General features: G+C 39.5%; 1 protein-coding gene and 1 long non-coding RNA gene across 2 annotated transcripts in view; both read right to left on the bottom strand.

Moving 5' to 3' along the window:
* Positions 1-19772, bottom strand: part of LOC125275896 (H-2 class I histocompatibility antigen, alpha chain-like) — a 251257-nt gene that overhangs the window by 79883 nt on the left and 151602 nt on the right. The gene's annotated exons all lie outside the window — the stretch shown is intronic.
* Positions 7669-17308, bottom strand: LOC125275904. Its single transcript, XR_007186531.1, has 3 exons — positions 16660-17308; positions 15087-15125; positions 7669-8660 (listed from the first exon to the last, which is right to left on the bottom strand). It is a non-coding gene; the product is annotated as an uncharacterized LOC125275904 (long non-coding RNA).

Here is a 19772-nt window from a genome sequence, read left to right as displayed (position 1 = left end):
TCGTGGAGATGAGGGTTTGTTTTAGTTGGGCTCTTGACCCTTGACTTTTTACTGTTAGAATTTGTTTGGACTGCTGTAACTGAGTTATAACAGCCAGACAAGCAAACAGAAAAGATGATCAGGTGATGTTTGCACATGATCATTATTTGGTCTGAACTCGTTTAGAGCCCAATCTCTGAGTTAGATTTACATTATTGATTACAGCAGCACTGTGATTCTACAGCACAAGATCAGCTTTATCAATATAATCTGAGGGATTTCTTAAAAGTTGTTCTCTTCAAAAAAAAAAAAATCTTTCTCTTAGGCACACACAAACATCAAGAATCAGCCTGTGAATCTCAACGACGGTGACAAGCAACATATTCTGATCAACAGATCAACTCTGAACATTAGAAAACAAGCTACTAAAAAGTCGCATAAACAGAACAAAATAAAATATGAGAATAAAGGAAATTACTAAGACAATTCAGCTCATAATTTATTCATGTAGCAATGCATGATGGGAGCCATGGATGAATTTTGATTGGTGGCTCCCAGAATGCACTGCAACATGCTTTTTGATGGTCACCACTGTTGAGATTCACAGGCTGATTCTTGATATCTGTGTGTCTACATGAGAGCCTCTTTTTAATTTTTCTACGAACAATTTTTGATAAAACCTTTGAATTATTTTGAAAAAAAAAAAAAATGGATCTTGTGCTGTACAATGAATCACAGTTCTGCTGTAATCAATAATGTGAATCTAACTCAGAGATTGGGCTCCAAATGAGTTCAGTGATTCAGACCAAGTAATAAGCACGTGAAAACATAACCAACAAAACCTGATCATCTTTTCTTTCTGCTTGTCTGGCTGTTATGACTGAGTTAACAGCCCAAACAAATTCTAATATTAATAAGGCAAGGGTCAAGAGCCCAACTAAAGCAAACACTCATCTCCACGATGGTGGCTTAAAAATTGTGATTTTCTCCTTTGGTGATTCTGCTTGTTATCATCAGGTGTCTTCAATAATGCTCAATCATCAATCTTATTTATCTCATTAACTTTAACACTGTTTAAGCGGGTGGAAAAAAAAATATGGCAGGACTTTTACTTTCTGACCCCTGGACTTTCCACCTCTGATTATTTATATAAAATGATGTTTGTGGTTGTGGTGTTCTCTCTTTTTTTGTGTGTGTGTGTATGCTTTCCTGACAGGTTAAGGGTTACCACCTGTGCTTCAGTGGTCATGTGAATGCTGCCTGCGTACTGATTGGTGCACTTCCTGATTACTGTGGCATAATACTGCAGAGACGGCATTAACGAAGAGAGAGACAATGTGGCGTGTGATCTTTTGCTCTCCAGTCCCAGAGGAGTGTAGCGCGCAGCGCGCTTTTGGTCGTTGTGTTGGGTTGGGTTGGGTTGGGTTATATGAGTTATGTTGCTTTGAGTGGATAATTCCTATCATATATTTGTGGGTAATGTAGGGTGGAGGATTCCGATATCTTTTCTCCTGGTTATGGTTTAGTTAAGGAGGGAGGGAAGTTAAATGTTGTTTTGTTTTTTTTCTTTTGGGGATATATAGGTAAGTTAGTATTAAATCTTTTAGGTAGAGTTTTTTTTGGGATTTTCTTTTATACGGGTCCTCCACTTGAGGTAACTATTCTGTTTTTGAATTATTTGTCATCCTTTAATTTCTTTCCACTTCATACTCCTGTTCAATAAATAAAAAAGGCAGACATGCCACTTAAATTGAAAACCTAACCTTTGGTGGTTTTGTGACTCTGGGAATGGAGAGCTAAAGATATTTTAAGTCTCTCCAATTTTTTTTTGTTTGTTCGATCCCTATTTACCCTGGACAAAAATGGGAGGACGTAACAAATATTAAAAGAAAAGGGAAGAAAATAAAAAAATAAAAATACATATGATGTCATAAATATATAGTGCTGATAAAACATGTCTGCAATAACTTTTTTGTCTGTACACCTGAAGAAATTGGCTAGATGAAGTACATAATTTGTGCTACTGTCAACCTTAATATATACCATTTATATTGTCCTATTAATATCTAAACTTGCATGTTTATATTTTAAAATTTAGTCTATGGTTAAAAAAATGTTGGAAGAACTCCTATAAGAATTCCTATAGTATTTCATTGGGCCTTAGGCCTTGGTTGGTTCAGCAAACACATGGACATCAAAAACACTGAATCAAAGTTTGATTCATTTCACACACACACAAACACCATTATTTCATGAGTTCAGGTCAAATAATGTTTATGTGAGACCATAACCAACACCTGATCATTTCTCTTTACTTGTCTGGCTGTTATGACTCAGTTAACTGCCCAAACAAACTCTAATATTAATAAGACAAGGGTCAAGAGCCCAACTAAAGCAAACACTCATCTCCACGATGGTGGCTTAAAAAATTGTGATTTTTCTCCTTTGGTGATTCTGCGTGTTCGTCTATATCGGATGTCCAGAAGACGTCAAAAAAAGACGTCATAAAAACTTTCATTCTGGCCCCTCAGTGGACGTCTTTTCAACCTGAGACAAGACCTCAAAAAGACGTCTTCTGGACGTAATTTGCTCAGTGGGCAGGCTTCGAAAATTCTTCAAAAATAACACAAAGAATGGCCTTCTCAGCCCTGCACAGCACGGAGCGGATGCTTTAATGTTGTAGCAAAGCGCAGACCGGTATCAATTTAAGTGTAAATACGCAGCAGTCATAAGTTTTATTTTAGAGACCATGCTGAGTTTTGAACAAAGGATGAAGCAGAAATCAAATTAATTAATGCTACTGCAAAATGAATTAATGAATCACTCACTGACTTACTATTAATACAGTTACTTGCTCTTTGTAAGTGTATACTGTAAATCCTCTGAGAAGCATTAAACAGTTTGTAAACATCTACATGCCACTTCGGAGTTCATAGTAGTTCATGTGCAATTGATCTGATATGAGATGCATTATGTGAATGCTTGGCTAAAGAGATGCGTCTTTAATCTAGATTTAAACTGGGTGAGTGAGTCTGAGCCCCGAACATTATCAGGAAGGCTATTCCAGAGTTTCGGAGCCAAATGTGAAAACGCTCTCCGTCCTTTAGTGGACTTAGCTATCCTATGTACAACCAAAAGTCCAGAGTTTTGTGATCTTAAAGAGCGTGAAGGTTTGTAAGAGGTGGCAGTGATAAACATTTGTGTTTCTATTCCACTATATATATCATTTAAGCACTTTGACTTCAAATCAAATCAATTTTTTTTAAAGCACAGTAAAAACAATTTGACCACTGTGCTGTACAACCATACTAAAATAAACATCATATGGAAGTGAATAAAACTGACCACAATGGAAAGAAGATTAAAACACGAGAAACAGTTACAATGCAAAAAAAAAAAAAAAAAATTCTTCCTCATTATTTTTGTCAAACATTACTGAGTTTAGGCTTAAACCAAAAACAAATATCTGCCAATAGGGTCAGAAACAAACTTTTTTCTTTTCTTTTTGTTTATTTAAATATTAAATTCGTTCAGTTGAAACTACTCTGAAAGAAATTAGAGACCTGTTAGAGACCTGTTACATTATTATATTAGGTGTAAAAAATATTTTCTGTTCATTATAGGAAGCAAGGGAGTCTAGATAATTAATGAACACTATTTTAAATAGGCTGTAACCAAACTCTAAATGTTTCGTTTGTCGATAACTGATAGTGCGGATCAGAAGTAAATGAACTTACCTTGACGCACTTAAACAAGAGTGAGAAATAATCCCGACAATTACTCTATCTATAAATCTATAAAGAACCCAGCCAACATGTCCATGTGGGCCCCACATGGGTTTTATCTGGGTTATATGGGCATCATCTGGGCATGGGTTCAGAGTGGGCACATTGATGGGCTGAATGTGGGCCCCATTTTGAATACATTTTCGGGCACAGTTAGGTTGCCCACATTGTTAATTTGAAGGTCCCATATGGGCCACATTTGGGCTTTATTTAGAATGATAAAGTTTTGGTTTTTACAGTTGGTTTTGTTTTTATACAATTATGGGTAACAGCTTAACCCTAACAACTGGTTACATTTATTCAATGTTATTATTCCCTCAAAACAGCCGAGGGAGTGATGGTGGGAGAGCGCCATTTTAAATTAGTCCACCTGAGTTGGCAGAGACAGCGAATAACTATCTATTCCGTTCAGCGTTCAGTCCCAACAAAACGTTTTTTTTTAAACAGAAACGGTGGTGCGTTGAACACCCTGTTCTGATGACGCAAGAGTTTCAACTATGGCAGCTGAAAAGGCCATTCTTTGTGTTCTTTTTGTAGAATTTTCGGAGCCTGATGAAGTCGGTATAAATACATGTTTAATACTGCAAAATACGCTCAATGTTACAGTCACTGCCCTTGCCGTCCAGATTAAAAGAGAACATCCCAATCGAGTGAAGGGATTTGTGGAAACTTTTAATTATTGAGATAAAATATTGCCTTGCATTTCAGCATGAAAAGACAAACATTTCAGGTGAAGGATAATCCATTTCTTACCTCCGAGACTGTGTTGATCTATATTATTTTTATTGTGAGTATTTAGGCATTTATCATTATTGCTGATCACAGTTGTTGTGCTATGATACTGTAATATTTACCATTATATAATCAGAGGAGTATAGAAAAGTTTATTAAAGTGTACAATACAATAGCAAAATATAATATAGCTGCAAGCAGCGATGGCGGGCCCAAGCCCGGTTGCACCGCCAACCTGGTGGCTTCAGGGCAACTGTGCACAGTGGGCAATAGGCATTTAAAAGGGGTAAACATAAAAGGACTATGTCAAAGTTATTTGAGTAGACCACATTTACTGCTGCAGCTGGTGCTCATATGATCACAAACCACAACAGCCACATCCATAAGATTTTGATGAATTTAGATGAATTTCATGTCATAGAATGTCATAGGTCGATTCCAAATGCAGAATATCATCCTAATCTGACATGTCTGTGTTTTTCTCAGACAACCTCTCTAAAAATTCCAGAGCAAATTATATACTGTTATTTGCTCAAACTCCACAGTGCTCTGAGCAATCTAATCCAGTCTAATGCAAATGTCTGTGATTGCTGATGTTGTATTATTCTAACACACCTCTTCATGTGTTTTTAGACCTCCCTGAACTATCATTTGTGCAACAGTCTTATGCTCCAAAAGCATGCTTTCATTAAATTTCAATATGTGTGGTATAAAAAATAAAATTAAAAAATAGAGCCAAATCACAGAACCTGCAAAGACGATTTTAATATCAGTCTAAGGTAATAGTAAGGTACATGTCTACATTTTTCTACTGACTTATGCAAGTTTATTTTAAACAGACACTTTTATAAAACCAAGTGAAATTTACTTATATAATAGTGTAATAATATAATATATAAAAGTGTAAAATATAATTTACTTAAAATAGTGATTTTTAATAAATTTGAATTATATCAATAAATAATTAATTTAAAGACATGCGTTGTACATGATGTTTGCAAACACAGCACATGACTTTCTATAACACCCATGTCGAGAAAACACACACTCTCCTTTGTAAAAACAAAACAAAGATTTAAGTCTTGTATGAATCAGAACATGAAATCACAGGTGTTGGTAATAGTCCTGTCCAAATAGTGATATACCACTGAGAGAGGGAGAGAGGGTGAAAAAATCCACATTCAAACCAAAATATCGGACTTCCTGTTGGTCAGAGCTAATGAGAAAGTTGTCCGGCTTAATGAGATCAATATGTGTACCGAGTTTGGTGACTGTAGGTTAAACTAACCCCCCACTTTTTTCAAAAGGTGGTGCTATAGAGGCCCTCCTTCCTGCCCGTTTCTGAGGCTTTGCCCATGTCTACTGGATGACAATTCTGACATATTCAAACCAATCCAAAACAAATATTGAAGTTTGATCTGTTGCTATGGCAACTGTGTTTGAAAAATATTAAAAATCTTTTTACAGGTCTACATTCGTTATATCTTGACATTACTCTAATGAAGTTTGAAGCAAATTGGGTAAATATTAGAGGGTGATCTTAAAGCATTTTGAAAGTAACACACTTCCTGCTGCCAGTTGGTGGCGCTATAACTTTGACTCACAATAGTCACATCCATGTGAAGGCATCCTATAACGAACACACCGCTGACGTTTCATAAACATCAATCAATGTATACAGAGGCTATAACACATTTCCTGTTTCCCTTTTCTCACCATAAATTCGTTGCCTCGCCACGGCCAAACCATTCAAGATATCAAAAATCCGCTCGCAATTTTACATTCTCAATGTCTTGACTTAATTCTGACCGAGTTTGGTGGTGATCGGATTAATCTTCTAGGAGGAGTAATTCAAATTCCAGAGCGTGCATTTTTCAAACAACCCATAATAGCTGACTTCCTGTTGAGCTGGCGTACATTTTAAGCATAAAGGTTGTTTGGCCCGATGAAGTCTATATGTGTACCGAGTTTCATACTAATATGTGCAAGTGTGTTCAATATATGGACCACGTTTTTGGACACCATTCAAGGGGGCGCTATCGAGCCCCCCTGCCACGCCCGGGTACCATCCTTTGCGGTGTCCTAATGGCCGCAGATTCCAATGTGTGTGCCAATTTTCAAGAGTTTTTGAGAACGGTAAGGCCCCCAAAAAGCCCTGGATGATGGAAAAAAAATAATTCTCCTTAGAAAAACAAAAGGGTCCTGCGCCATTATTGGCTTGGGCCATAAATTTTTTTTTTTTAAAAATATAACATCATCAGGAACAGTACTGAGTGACTATCCCTGGGTATAGAGTATAAATGTCAGAATAATAATTCCCTCTATCGCACACATTTGCAAAAATGCATCAATGGGTGTGATTTTGATGATAAATACTTTCTTGTTGTATTTTTGTCTGATTCAACCAATGGCATGGGTATAGGGGTGGGACTATAGGTATTTTTTCAACCAATGACATAAAAGGAAACATTCATTCTTTTTCCAGCGGTTTTCCAGCATTTTCCCATTTTAGTGGTGCAGAAATCACACACTTCCCCTTTAAGAACAAAGAATGAACAACAATGAAGGCTACAACAGTTGTGCAGCTCAGTGGCCAGAAGCAGTTAAAGGATTAGTTCACTTTCAAATTAAAATTTCCTGATAATTTACTCACCCCCATGTCATCCAAGATATTCATGTCTTTCTTTCTTCAGTTGAAAATAAATTAGAAAATAAAGTTTTTGATGAAAACATTCCAGGATTTTTCTCCATATAGAAAAATTGTTATATACTTGCACTAGCATATTGTATATGACAATTTAGTTCAAACTTTGACCTGAGGAGGGCAGTAATACACTTAGCAGTGTCTACACTGCTGGAATTCTAATAGAGAAGAAGAAGAAGAAGAAGAAGAAGAGAGCTAGTTCAAGATGAGCATTTATGGTTAAAATGTATTAATTTTTTTTTTTTTGAAAATGACAGATGGTTTCACTAGATAAGACTCTTATTCCTCGTCTGGTATTGTTTAAAGCCTTTTGAAGCTGCACTGAAACTGACATTTTGACCTTCAACTGTCTGGGCTCCATTGAAGTCCACTATAAGGAGAATAATCCTGGAATGTTTTCATCAAAAACCTTCATTTCTGTTCGACTGAAGGGAGAAAGACATGAACATCTTGGATGACATGGGGGTGAGTAAATTATCAGGAAAATTTAATTTGAAAGTGAACTAATCCTTTAAGTGTAAATTTCTTCATCATTTGATTTGGAAAGATCAGCTTAATGAGTTCAGAGGTCTGTTGCACAAAGCTAGCTGAACAAACTTTTGAGTTTCAGAGTAGGTTTAGAGTACCAGAGTTTGTGATTAACTCTGAAGCGCGTCCACCTGAAAGTGTGGAACATGGAGAGTGTCAGTTTGATTCACTTCTCATGAGAGAGACGGTGAATTCACGTCTCTTCTGAAGATTAAGAGATCGTTATGAAAAATATAATGAAATTAAACACATTTACAAGGCAGGAATAAACACTGCTGCTGCTGTGAAAGTTTGAGAAGGAAGCTGAAAGATATAGGTTCACTGAGAGCTCAAATGAATACATGTTAGCTTAATCTGTTTAAAACTTTATACATGAATGCATGTATTATTTATATTCATTTAAAAGCAAAGTGTTATATTAATTGTCAGCTCTAAAATGTGCAACAGGCCAAAGTTGTACAGGAGTTAGTGTCGTCTGAAGCATTTTAAGATCAAATGAAAATATAATGAACAGAAGCTGCCATAAGTAAGCATTCTTATTAAAGTATAATTAGTACAGATTAGAAACAGCTAAAGGAACAAAATCTTGTAAGAATGTAAAAACACTTTGTCTGTTTAAAATGGACCAGAATGTGTAATTTCTCATCAGTGCCCATAAACATGTTCACATCTCAGTTCATCACTGCTGATCCACTGGAGTCTGCACCTGCTGCAGTTTGGACTGATTTTTGATTTGATTTCTCCAACTCTCTTTGCGTAAAGAAAGACAATGAATATGATGTGGAGACACCTGTGTGTAGATGATCCTGTAGATGTGGTCCTCATCATAATAATCTTCTCCTCTATTACAGTCTTTACTGATCATCTTCTGACTGGTCATTTTTTTGACTGATCATCCATTGAGCCATAATTGCACTTGCTTCTTATCAGACCTAAAAAAAAGTTACAGCAGATTATACAGTTTCCATCTTATTTCACAATGTGGATGTAAACTATTTTCTGTGGATGTGCAAGACTTTGATTCATTAGCACCTATAGTTAAAGAACTGGAAGAATAACAAAGAGCTATAAATGGTAAAACTCTTTGTGCTACACTCTAAAAAATGCTGGGTTAAATATGAACAAACCCAGGGATTAGGTTGTTTTCACCCAGCCATTTTTTTCAACCAATTTTGGATTTATTTTTTTAGGCAGCAATATAGTAATATAGTAAAAGGTATGATTTTGCTCACCCCCAAATAGGGGCAAATTTGTGGGGTATTTTAAGCTGAAACTTGTCCAGACTTAGATTACATCTTGTGAAAGAGGTGCCCTTTAACCCAACCTGCTGGGTTCCCTTTCGAAGGGAACTCAACTCTGCGTTGCCACGCTTTGGGGAACGTCACACGTGACTGGGTGTCTGAAAAACCAACTATCCAACAACGCCAATGTTCATTGGCCGGCGACAGCCTATGACGTCATAGGGGCGCGACCCGGAAGTATAAAAGCGCGCCCGCGGGAGCAGTCATTATCTTTTCGTCTTTCAGGGACTGCCTGTGTCTTGCCACTGTCCGACTTCTCTAAATCAAATTGTGAGTATCTGGAACTATGTCTGAGGGCAAAGGTTTTAGGAAGTGTGCGGATCCTTGTCCGAGGTTTCTGACCCCGGAGGATCCTCATACCCTATGTGTGTTTTGTCTGGGAGAAGAGCACGCACGGTCAGCGTTTGAGAACACTGGCTGTGAGCTGTGTGAGCGTTTTCCCATGAGAACGCTCCGTTCCCGCCTGACGCTCTTCTCGAGGGGAGAGACGTCTGCACCTGTGCCGGTGGATCTGGTCCTGCTCGTGCTGAGGCCGAGCGGCGGCTGCATTCATGGGGGTCACAGGTGGAGCTCGCCGCTAAGTTTGAGAGAGGTGTTACGGTCTCTCAACCTCAAGCGGCGGCTGGCGGGGATGAGCTGCTGGATGACGATGATGCCATCTCCTTGACATCATCGGATCCAGGGGCGAGTGCTCTTCTGGCTGAGAGCCCCCGAGAGCAGGAGATGGCTTTGGAAGAGGGAGAAGTGACTGAGGTGGCTTCTTTCCCTTCCAAGCCTCCCTGTCCAGCATATGTGGAATTATTGGAGGTTGTGGAACACGCTGCAGGCAGGCTGCAGCTGCCGTGGCAGCGCGTCAGGAAAGAGCCTGTTCGTGGCAGATTGGACGAACGTTTTCTATCTGACCACAACCCTATAATTCCTGCGAGCCTTCCATTCCTTCCCGACCTACATGTTGAGGTGGGGAAGGCATGGAAGAACCCATACTCGGCCAGGATTCATTTGCATCAGCGGGGAATTTCGCTGATGTGGAGGAATTGGGCCAGCATGGGTATGTGTCGATGCCCCCCATTGACGAGACGTTTGCTAACTATCTCGTCACGGGTAGTGCGCCGACACTGAAGGCTCCGGTTCTGCCGTCTAAACCCCTTAAGATGACATCTCGTTTGAACGGCAGAGCATATGCTGCTGCGGGCCAGGCTGGTGCTGCTTTGCACACAATGGCGGTGTTGCAAGTGTACCAGGCTGACCTGCTGAAGGACCTGGATCAGGGGCAGGGTCTGTCCCCTGATGCGGTGGCTGAGCTGCGCCAAACCACGGATTTGGCTCTCCGTGCCACTAAGCAAACGGCCGCCTCGATTGGAAGATCGATGGCGGCTATGGTGGCTATGGAGAGGCACCTTTGGTTGACCATGGCAGACATCGGGGAGAAAGAGAAGGGCTCTCTCCTCGATGCCCCGGTCTCGCCATCTGAACTTTTCGGCGGTTCCGTTGAGACGGTCGTTGGAAAGTTTAGGGAGGCGAGGGCGCGCTCAGCAGCATTTAAGAGTTTCATACCGCTCAGGTCCGATTCTGGGCCCAGACAACCGGGAGGCTCTGGTCCGCCTCGAGCCGAGGCTCAGAGGCAGGGTCAGAGATCCAGCGTCGCCGCTCGAGCACCTCCTCCACCTCGGAGTAAGTCTCAGAAGCGGCGGGATGCGAAGAAAAGGAGAGGTGATCTGAGGGAGGTGATCGATCGGCGGCGTGATCAACGCCGCTGATTGCTCTCCTCTCTGGGCGAGGGAAGGTTTGGTACTTTCCTTCGCCCCTTTTCTTCGTCCTCCCGGGATATGTTTTTAATTTTAATCTGTGCACGTTCAGGATAACACCTTTGAACAGTCAGGCCGGTGGCCGGCCCATGATGAAACTTTTTCTGAAGGCCCGCCTTCTGGCTTGATAGTGAAAAGGTTCGTAGGCTTATGGAACCGGGGATATCATTCTTCTACTATGAAAGAACGTGGAAGGAATCTCTGGTCTTCGAGCCGCGGGAAGGTAAGACAAGGTCTGATTTAATCGCTTAAATGTTCGACCTTGTTTTTATTCCTGTATTGTTTCCTGAATGTGTAACAGTAAACATGTAATAGGGGTTTTTTGGGCAAAAAAACTGGAGTGTTGAGACTGACTGAGCGAGCCACAGAATGGCTGCTGTTCAGTTTTTTTTTTCTCTGTATGTTCTGCCGTTCGACTGTTGTCAGTATAGTTTGAGCTGGCGCTCATCACTTCAGTTTATGCGTTTGTGGCGATCCTAACTGGCCGCCCAGCGCGATGGCTGTGATCTTTGCTGTATTTCTTATCTGAAATTTCTAGGTAGAGATCAGGCTTGTTTTATTAGCGCCTGTTATTTTGAATAGGCCTGTATGTTTTGGCCAGGCTAGAACTAAGTGTATGTATGGTGTATGTATAAATAATTCCCATATGTATTTTGGTTTTGGCCTTCTCCTGAGGGAGTGGCTGAATTTTTTGCCCAGATTATCCCATTGCTTATGTAGGTGCAACGATGAGTGTAACAGCTAGGTTTTAGACTGTTTTGTTAGAGACCTGATGCTGTTTCTCAGGTGGTAGGCCCTTATCTTTGCGTAGATAAGTTTATGCTATTAATGTTGCTAGGCCCCACTCTCTAGAACATTCATGCTGAGAGGAAAAAATATTTTCTTCCGAGCCACTTGATGTTTTCAAGTTTGAGTTGACTATGCCAGCGTTTTAGCTCTGTTCTCTAAGGCTTGGAACAGATTTGAGAATCTGTAGCAATGATTTTATTTTTTCTCTCTGTCAAATTGCATGTATTTCAAAGTTTCTTTGAGTTCTAGACGTTTGCCCTACATTTGGTATGTGAGCTTGATATGCTGCCACAGGTTGGCACCCGCTTATGATAGTAGGCCTTCTTAAAAAGCAGCCTCTATGTAAGTGTTTGGTGAATCCTTTCCCCAGTGTTACTGAGTGCATCACCTGTTGGGTTGCATACTCAGGGTAGCTAGATCACTTTTTGAGAAAAGTTAGTATCTGTCAGCTCCCTTTTTCAGTTATCTGTTTATCAGCTATATTGCATATAACGGTGATTGTAGGCTAGACTGTTTAGCCTCCTTCTAGTTAGCAATAGTTTTATACTGCTGTGTAATAGATTTCAGTCTGCTCACATACTGTTTTTGGTCTTTACACTGCTTCAGGCCCTGCAGCATGTTGTTGGAGGTAGCAGGCTCAACTAGCCTCCCTTAAGCCATGTTGGTTGTGTATGGTTCCCTTTAGTCACAAAACTTAGGGTACTTTGCCTGTTTGGAAAGTGTAGCCTAGCACAGGTAGCAGTTAGCTTCCCATAGTTTATTGGGTTAGAGCTGGTTCCCTGTAGCTTGGTTCCCTGGAAATTCACGAACTGAAGCCACGTGTCATTGAATCGGCAGGCCCCTTCAGGCCTCCTTTTTAGTTTACGTGTTGGCACAGATTGTGTTTTTCTGTGCGGCTCTGGATGAGATGTCAGTAGTGAAACCTTACTGAGGTTTGGTTTAACCTATTGTTACCTCTGAGTCGATGATTCTAGTTGAGCTAAGAGCCACCTAGCGCTTAGGTTGGATCTTTGTGCTCCTGGAAACGGCCACGAGACTTACGCCGTGTGTCCTAAAGGATGCTAAGCCTGCGGGCCGCCTTTATTGGACATACTGGTGTTTGTTTTGGGTGTATTTCTCCCTGAGAACTAGTCATATACACTTTCGCTGGCCAGGGGCCCAAGTGGTAGATTCAACCCCCTTTTTTTTTGCGGGTTGTTTACCTGGCTTGGGACCTAAACACTACCACGAGCTGATGCCACGTGTTTGTTGAGGTTATAGGCCTTCCAGGCCTTCCTTAATACGTGTTGGTGTACGCTGTACTCCTCTTGTTTAAAGAGTAAAAAGTGTTTTTTACTGAGTACACTGCTTGTCGGATTGTGTTGGGTGGATTATTAAGGAGCACTGTGCAGCTTCCCCACGGCTGCCGTGGAAGTTATCTGTCTCTGTACGTTAGACAGGTGTTCAGAAAGGCGTTTTACTGAAACGGGTCGTTTCTGGAGTGTACTTCTGTTGTCATGTTGTAAGTCCCTCTCGGGCCTCCATGATTATGTGCTCTTGGCATAGTCTACCTGTTAGGTGAGCTCTGCGCTTCCCCCTTGGGGTTGGGTTTGGTAATAGTGCTTAGCTCCCTAAGCTGGTTATGATGGTTAGGCCTTCATCAGGCCCCATCTTAAGAATCAGCCCTAGGCTGGTTTGTGCTCCCCTTTCAGGGTTTTCTGCGCACAGCCTCCTCAGTGCGTTAATTAAGCACTGGGTAGATCCTAGGTGAGTGGATTATCTCCCCTCGATATGAGGGTTCATAGCATTCAGCTGAGTTCTGCTCTCCAGGATGCCCGTCTCTACGCGTGGGTCTGAGCTGGTTTCTGCCTTTCTGCAGTCACTCTTACCTATTTTCTTCTTCAAGAATGTTTTCTAGAGGCTCTGTATTCAGACAGGGTTGGCCTGGACTAAGTCTGTTCCCTTAGGGGACCAGGTCGGCCTCCCTGGTGGCAATGAGGGTGACCCCGTTCCCCTCAAGAGTGGCTGGCCGAGGTTCCCTTTGGTTCCTTGGCCACATTCCCTTAAAGGGACCACTTTTCCTTCGGGAAAGTGGGTCCCGGACGCCTTAGCGATTTCTTTAGGCTCTATTTGTTGAAAGAGAAAGGTAGTAGCCTTTTGGAAGTTCAGCTTGGGCTGTTGGCCAAAGGGAATGCTGTCACTGACAGCCTGGTGTGACCCGAGGGGGAGTTGCTGGGCAGTTTGAGAACTGCCTTGAGGTCTTTTGCCTCAGCCATATTTTTTGGCAGGCACTCTCCTTAATCATGGCGGCGTTGGTATATCGTTCCCCAAAGCGTGGCAACGCAGAGTTGAGTTCCCTTCGAAAGGGAACGTCTCAGGTTACTCATGTAACCATGGTTCCCTGAGAACAGGGAACGAGACTCTGCGTTCCTTTGCCATGCTTCAGGCGGCCTGCTGGGCAGTCCCTTCAAGACGATGGATAATGACTGCTCCCGCGGGCGCGCTTTTATACTTCCGGGTCGCGCCCCTATGACGTCATAGGCTGTCGCCGGCCAATGAACATTGGCGTTGTTGGATAGTTGGTTTTTCAGACACCCAGTCACGTGTGACGTTCCCCAAAGCGTGGCAACGCAGAGTCTCGTTCCCTGTTCTCAGGGAACCATGGTTACATGAGTAACCTGAGACGTTTGTCCATATTTAACCCAACTTGGGTTGTTTTTAACCCAGCATTTTTTAGAGTGTATAAGTTTATGATTATTATAGGGAAATTAATATAATATAGATAGCAATTAAAAGTGCAATTTCAAGCAGCATAATTGACTGTATTTTTTTTTCCGGCTTCAATAACTGGAAGTGACACAAGAAGCCTTGCACATTCAAGTTACATATGACCACTCCATTCTTACATTAAAAATTAGGTGGATAAAAACTTCATCTTGAGTACATACAGATATTATGTTCTTGTAAATATGTTTATGTCAAGCTGCACTGATTTCACGCTTCTTAATTATTCATTTAAGCTAGTCTTGCCCTGTAGTCTGTGCAAAGTCTAGTCTATCTAGAGGTGTAAAGAGTACCTGGAAACCCTTACAGTGAAAATGACTCCATTACAAGTTACAAGTCACCAATTCTAAATCGACTTGAGTAAAAGTCAGATTATTTGATTTTAACAGTAAGTATTTTACTCGTTCTGAATGTAGGTTCAAAGATGCACTACTCCTCAACACCTAAGAGACATTCCAGTGAAAAAACAAACAAACAAACAATTGATTTGTAAGATGAGAAATCATGTTCATTTTCTAAAATCAAAATAAATCTGAACACCTCAATATTGCAATAAATCAAGGTCGACACAACAGCCTCTTAAACATCTACAAACTCTCAAGTCTCAGTTAAGCTCAAGTGCACAAAAAGGCCAAAAGGTCTTGTCAATATAGCGAATAAATTAAATAATGTTAAGTAAAATTAAATAGTCAAAGCTTACTTGCAAGGGATGAGCCGGCTGCAGTCGTGTCCTCATCTCCTACAGTAAATGAAATACCTACAATTCAGCAAGTTCCTGCTAATGCACTTACATTCAGGTAAAGTATTCTTGTTTACAAGTTTGGGTGAGTAAAGGCAAAACGCACAAGATATAGTACCTTCAATGTCCTTAGATGGCGTTATCACTTCTTTATTGCAGAAATAAACTGCTGCATAAAAGTTCGGTGCCATGTAATTGCATTACTCATCACAAATGTATTGGAGTAAAAAGTATATTTACTTGTTCAAAAATGTAGTCGAGTACAGAGTAAAAGTTGCCAATATCTTTGATACTCAGTACTACAAAGTAGCCAAAAAGATACTTAAGTACAGTAGGCTGACCATACGTCCTCTTTTGTTTGGACCTAAAAAAATGCATTTGGCCGGGATTTCTAAATTGCTTTCTACAATTGTGTCTCGAGCTGTCTGGTGTCTGACACACACACACACACCTGAAGTGCACTCACAAGCCACCTCTCTGACAGCGTGTGATCCAGTAATTTCTTTTTTGCGCCTTATTATACTAGAACGGTTAAATACACACTTTGTTATGTGAAAATGTCTGTCTTGGTGAGTATTTATGTAAAAACAGTCTTCAATAAAACAGTTGGGAAAGATATCAGATGCGTGTCAATAAGATCTGTGCATTAGGTCTTAAAGGGCCAGCAGTCACACTGTAAACCTTCTGCTGTCTATCATACAACAAAAGAAAAAGAGAAAATCACTCACTACTCTTGATTGAATAACTTTTGTAACTTTATTATGAATCTCATGAAAATATATATTTAATTAATGTGAAGATATGCAGTTTCTTTATTTCTTACTTGAATGGTATACTGATGGTTGTAGTGATGCTTTCTTTTCCCAGTAAGAATGTTAAACATAGGCTATATATTGGTTTTATCATTTTATTTTTATATATTTTTTTAAATATAATTTAAATTATTTTACACTTACAGTAATATCATATCGCATATCGAATATCACATTATTTAACAAGGTAGCCATAGCATTTTTCTTCAATATCGCAGACCTAGTGAAAAAATAGCAGGGGCTTCTGTGAACACACAACAACTTTAAACACGTCTTGCAAAGACTTTAATGCGTATTTATACCAGAGAACACAAGGAGTGCTAAAATTATTTTTGACTGAAATAGTTATTTATTGTTATTATTATTCTATTGTTCAAAAAGTTGAATGAAAGGATGTAGCCTACTTTATGTGTTAAAGTTCAATAACATAATTACATGGTTGTGAATGCATTTGTCAAGTATTTAGGCACCAACACCAACCAACAACAGTAACTAATTACATTTTCCCAAATACTTTACACCATTGACTCTGTGCCCATCAAATGAAATCCAAATAATTTAAAATCATCAATATCAAAATCTCTTAGTTAATATATTTTTAATGTTACACAGTATTGTGTAACAGTCCATTAGTCTATACATTTTCAAATGTCTTTAAAACATATTTAAAGATATTTAAAAAGAACACATTAAAGCAACAGTGTTGATTATTTATAACTCACCATTTGCCCTTCTGCTTTTGTAGATCAAGTAACCAATCACAGCGAGAACTAGAACTACACATGCAGCATTTAATATTCCTATAACAAGCCATTGAGGTTCTGGTTCACAGTTAGAACATGTTCCATCTGCAGAATTACAAAAATAATAATAAAAAAAACTCATTAAATGTTTTTTTTTTTTTTAATGAAGTGTTAAAAATGAGTTGAGAGTGAGACACATTATTTGTAATTGTAGTGGTTTTTCTATATGCCAGGGCAAGGTGGTAAGATGTTATTCAGCCATAGTTTGGAATAAACAAATAAATAATGTCTACATAGTGATCTCTGCTTCAATGCTTTATATAAAAATAAATAAATAAATAAATAAATAAATAATAATAATAATACAAATAACTCATACAGTTTTAAAAGCTTGTGGATCTATATTAAGAACCATATGTTCCCGCCACCTGTCCCTTCCCCAAAATAACTAAAGGAAAGTTTAAGTAGATAACATGAACAGGTGACCTGCACCTACAGCACAGTGAACACCGCCATCTAGTGGTTAAATAATCACTACATTTGGCTCCTTCAGTAATTATTTGTATTATCATGTTCCCTTTCAAAGACTACACTCTAAGCTGCGCTATGGGAACGTCTTTTAGTCGTGACCAGCTGTGAATATATGTGTAAAACAATGTCAATGAAATTGACCTATATTTATAGCCTTGCGTGACGTCATAGGAATGCGTCGTAGCGAGGCTATAATTAGATGATCCACCTGCGCATCAGCAGGTCTTTTGTCTTCAGAGACCATACTGTGAAGTGTGTGTGTGTGTGTGTGTGTGTGTGTGTGTGTGTGTGTGTGTGTGTGTGTGTGTGTGTGTGTGTGTGTGTGTGGTTTTGTGGTTTACGAGGACTTTTGACCTGAATACGCACCAGCATTACGGGGACATTTGGGTTTATGAGGACACAGGCCATGTCCTTGTAATTCCGGCAATGTAGATGCCTTTCTCTATGTCCCAGAAGCACCCTCTCCAATTTTCGCGGCATGTCCTTATATACCACAAAAACCTGATTTTATACCATACACTGTGTATCCTCTGTGTACGAGAGTGCGCCCCTGCAGCCGGGTCCTGGTACTGTACCGGCGTCATCGAAAATTTGCATTTTTCACACAAGTGTAAGTATTGAGGCCTGTGATTGGTCAGATCGGTACTGGTAGGCGGGAAATCACGAAAACAAGATGGCGCCGACGGGCGGAGCCTAATTCCGCAGCCCCTATTGGCTGCATACGCAATGAACAACAAGCGAGACAAGATGGCGCCGGTGGGCGGAGCCTCATTCCGCTTCAGCGTAGGTCTGTATAGCAAGCGAGTTAATGCAAAATACTAATTATTTAAGTGTTATTGCCTATAATTTTTCATTTGTGAATTAAATATATGAATAAATAGTGATCCTCGATTAAAAATATCCCTTAAATGTCATGTAATAAAGTATAAAAGTAACTTGAACGCTGTTTACTCAGTATTTATATAGTTTATTTAGCTCGTTAGCATATGCTATTCATGTAAACACAACCACACATTAACTCGTGCGCTCACATCACATATATTTATTATTATTATTTAATCCCGTTTATAATGTAATAAGTATGGTTTAATCAGAGTCATGCCTCAAGTTCATTTCCTGTTTGGACCGGATAGAAACTCTGCACCTGAGAAGACATCTGAGCACCTGATGGAGGCTGCTGTTATTTCAAAGGTAAGTTATTCTGCTTTTTAAATGCTTGTGGGTCAGATTGGCATGTTTGTGCATGTCTTGTAAGCTCTTTGCAGCTCGTTTTACAGTTATAAGGCAGCTAGCGCGCGATGCTAACGGCGCTAGCGAGATTGTGATTGTGTTTAAAGACTGTCAGGAGGAAATCAGCGATGCTTGTCATTTTAAACTGGTTTTCGATTTAACTATAATTGTAACTGCATCATTTTCTGATCACATGCAATAACCTAGCCAAGCCATCATAATAAGGCGTTGTCATGACTACAGTCTATGAAGGGGACGGCATTTCACCCAGTACAGTATCCTTACTAGCCTACTGTAAATATTACTACAGTTCTGCTTGATTTAAAGACATTAAGAAACAAAGATGTACTGGCTATGATAAGATGTATCAGAACTGTCAGTCTTATTCAGTCAAATTAATACTGTCAGTATTATTGTCTATAATTTATCAATTGTGAAAATTTATGAAGGAATATTGATCCTCAATTATACATAATTCTTAAATATCATACAATAAAGTATGAAAATAACTTGCTGTTTACTATAATTTATCTTTTGATGTTTATACTAAAAACAGAAGATGACAGAAGACACATCAGATCATGCTGAAGTGAAACAGTGATGGAGAAAGCCCAAGCTCTGGAGGAAGACATACAGTATTCACAAAGATTCATCAGTGATTTCACCTGTGTCAGGTATATTATATGTTATTTACAGTCATGATTTTACTTGTTTTATTATTAAAGGTTAAATGTTACTCAGGGTAATAGGGCTACACAATATTGCAGAAAATCTGACATTGCAATATTTAGTTTTTCTGCAATTTATATATTGCGATATGAAAACAATTCCACCAGATGAATTGAATAGCTCTATTTGAAAATAATTAATCATTCTAGGATGATTGGGATAATTTTGTAGGGTAGTGCATCTGCTTAGAGAATAATAAACGAATTACAAGCTTAGATAAACACAATAAAACTAAGATACAAATTAAAATAAGCAGTGCTTTATGTTTTTCAGGTTAATCTATCTGTATTCAGGTACACACATTGAGGAAAGCACGTATGGGTCCAATATTATATGCATCCGTTTTCTTAATTGTTTACAATACAGAACCGACTGTTTTCGCTGAGAGTGTTTGTTCAAGCTCAAAGATAAGAGAAAGAGACCAACTCTGTGTTCACATGCTGTCTGTCTGTCAGAAAACAGTGCGAGTTCATATTGCGTTTGATGTTTAAATTGACAGGACTTAAAAACACAAGCAAATGATAAGCTTTCACTCTATGATGGTTAAACTTTGCAGTTAATACGTGAATCATAAGCGCTCTTAACCGGGGGGCAGCTGGACC

Source organism: Megalobrama amblycephala, linkage group LG9 (genome assembly GCF_018812025.1).
Source record: "Megalobrama amblycephala isolate DHTTF-2021 linkage group LG9, ASM1881202v1, whole genome shotgun sequence".
NCBI lineage: Eukaryota > Metazoa > Chordata > Actinopteri > Cypriniformes > Xenocyprididae > Megalobrama > Megalobrama amblycephala.
This window is presented reverse-complemented; position numbering and strand designations above follow the sequence as displayed.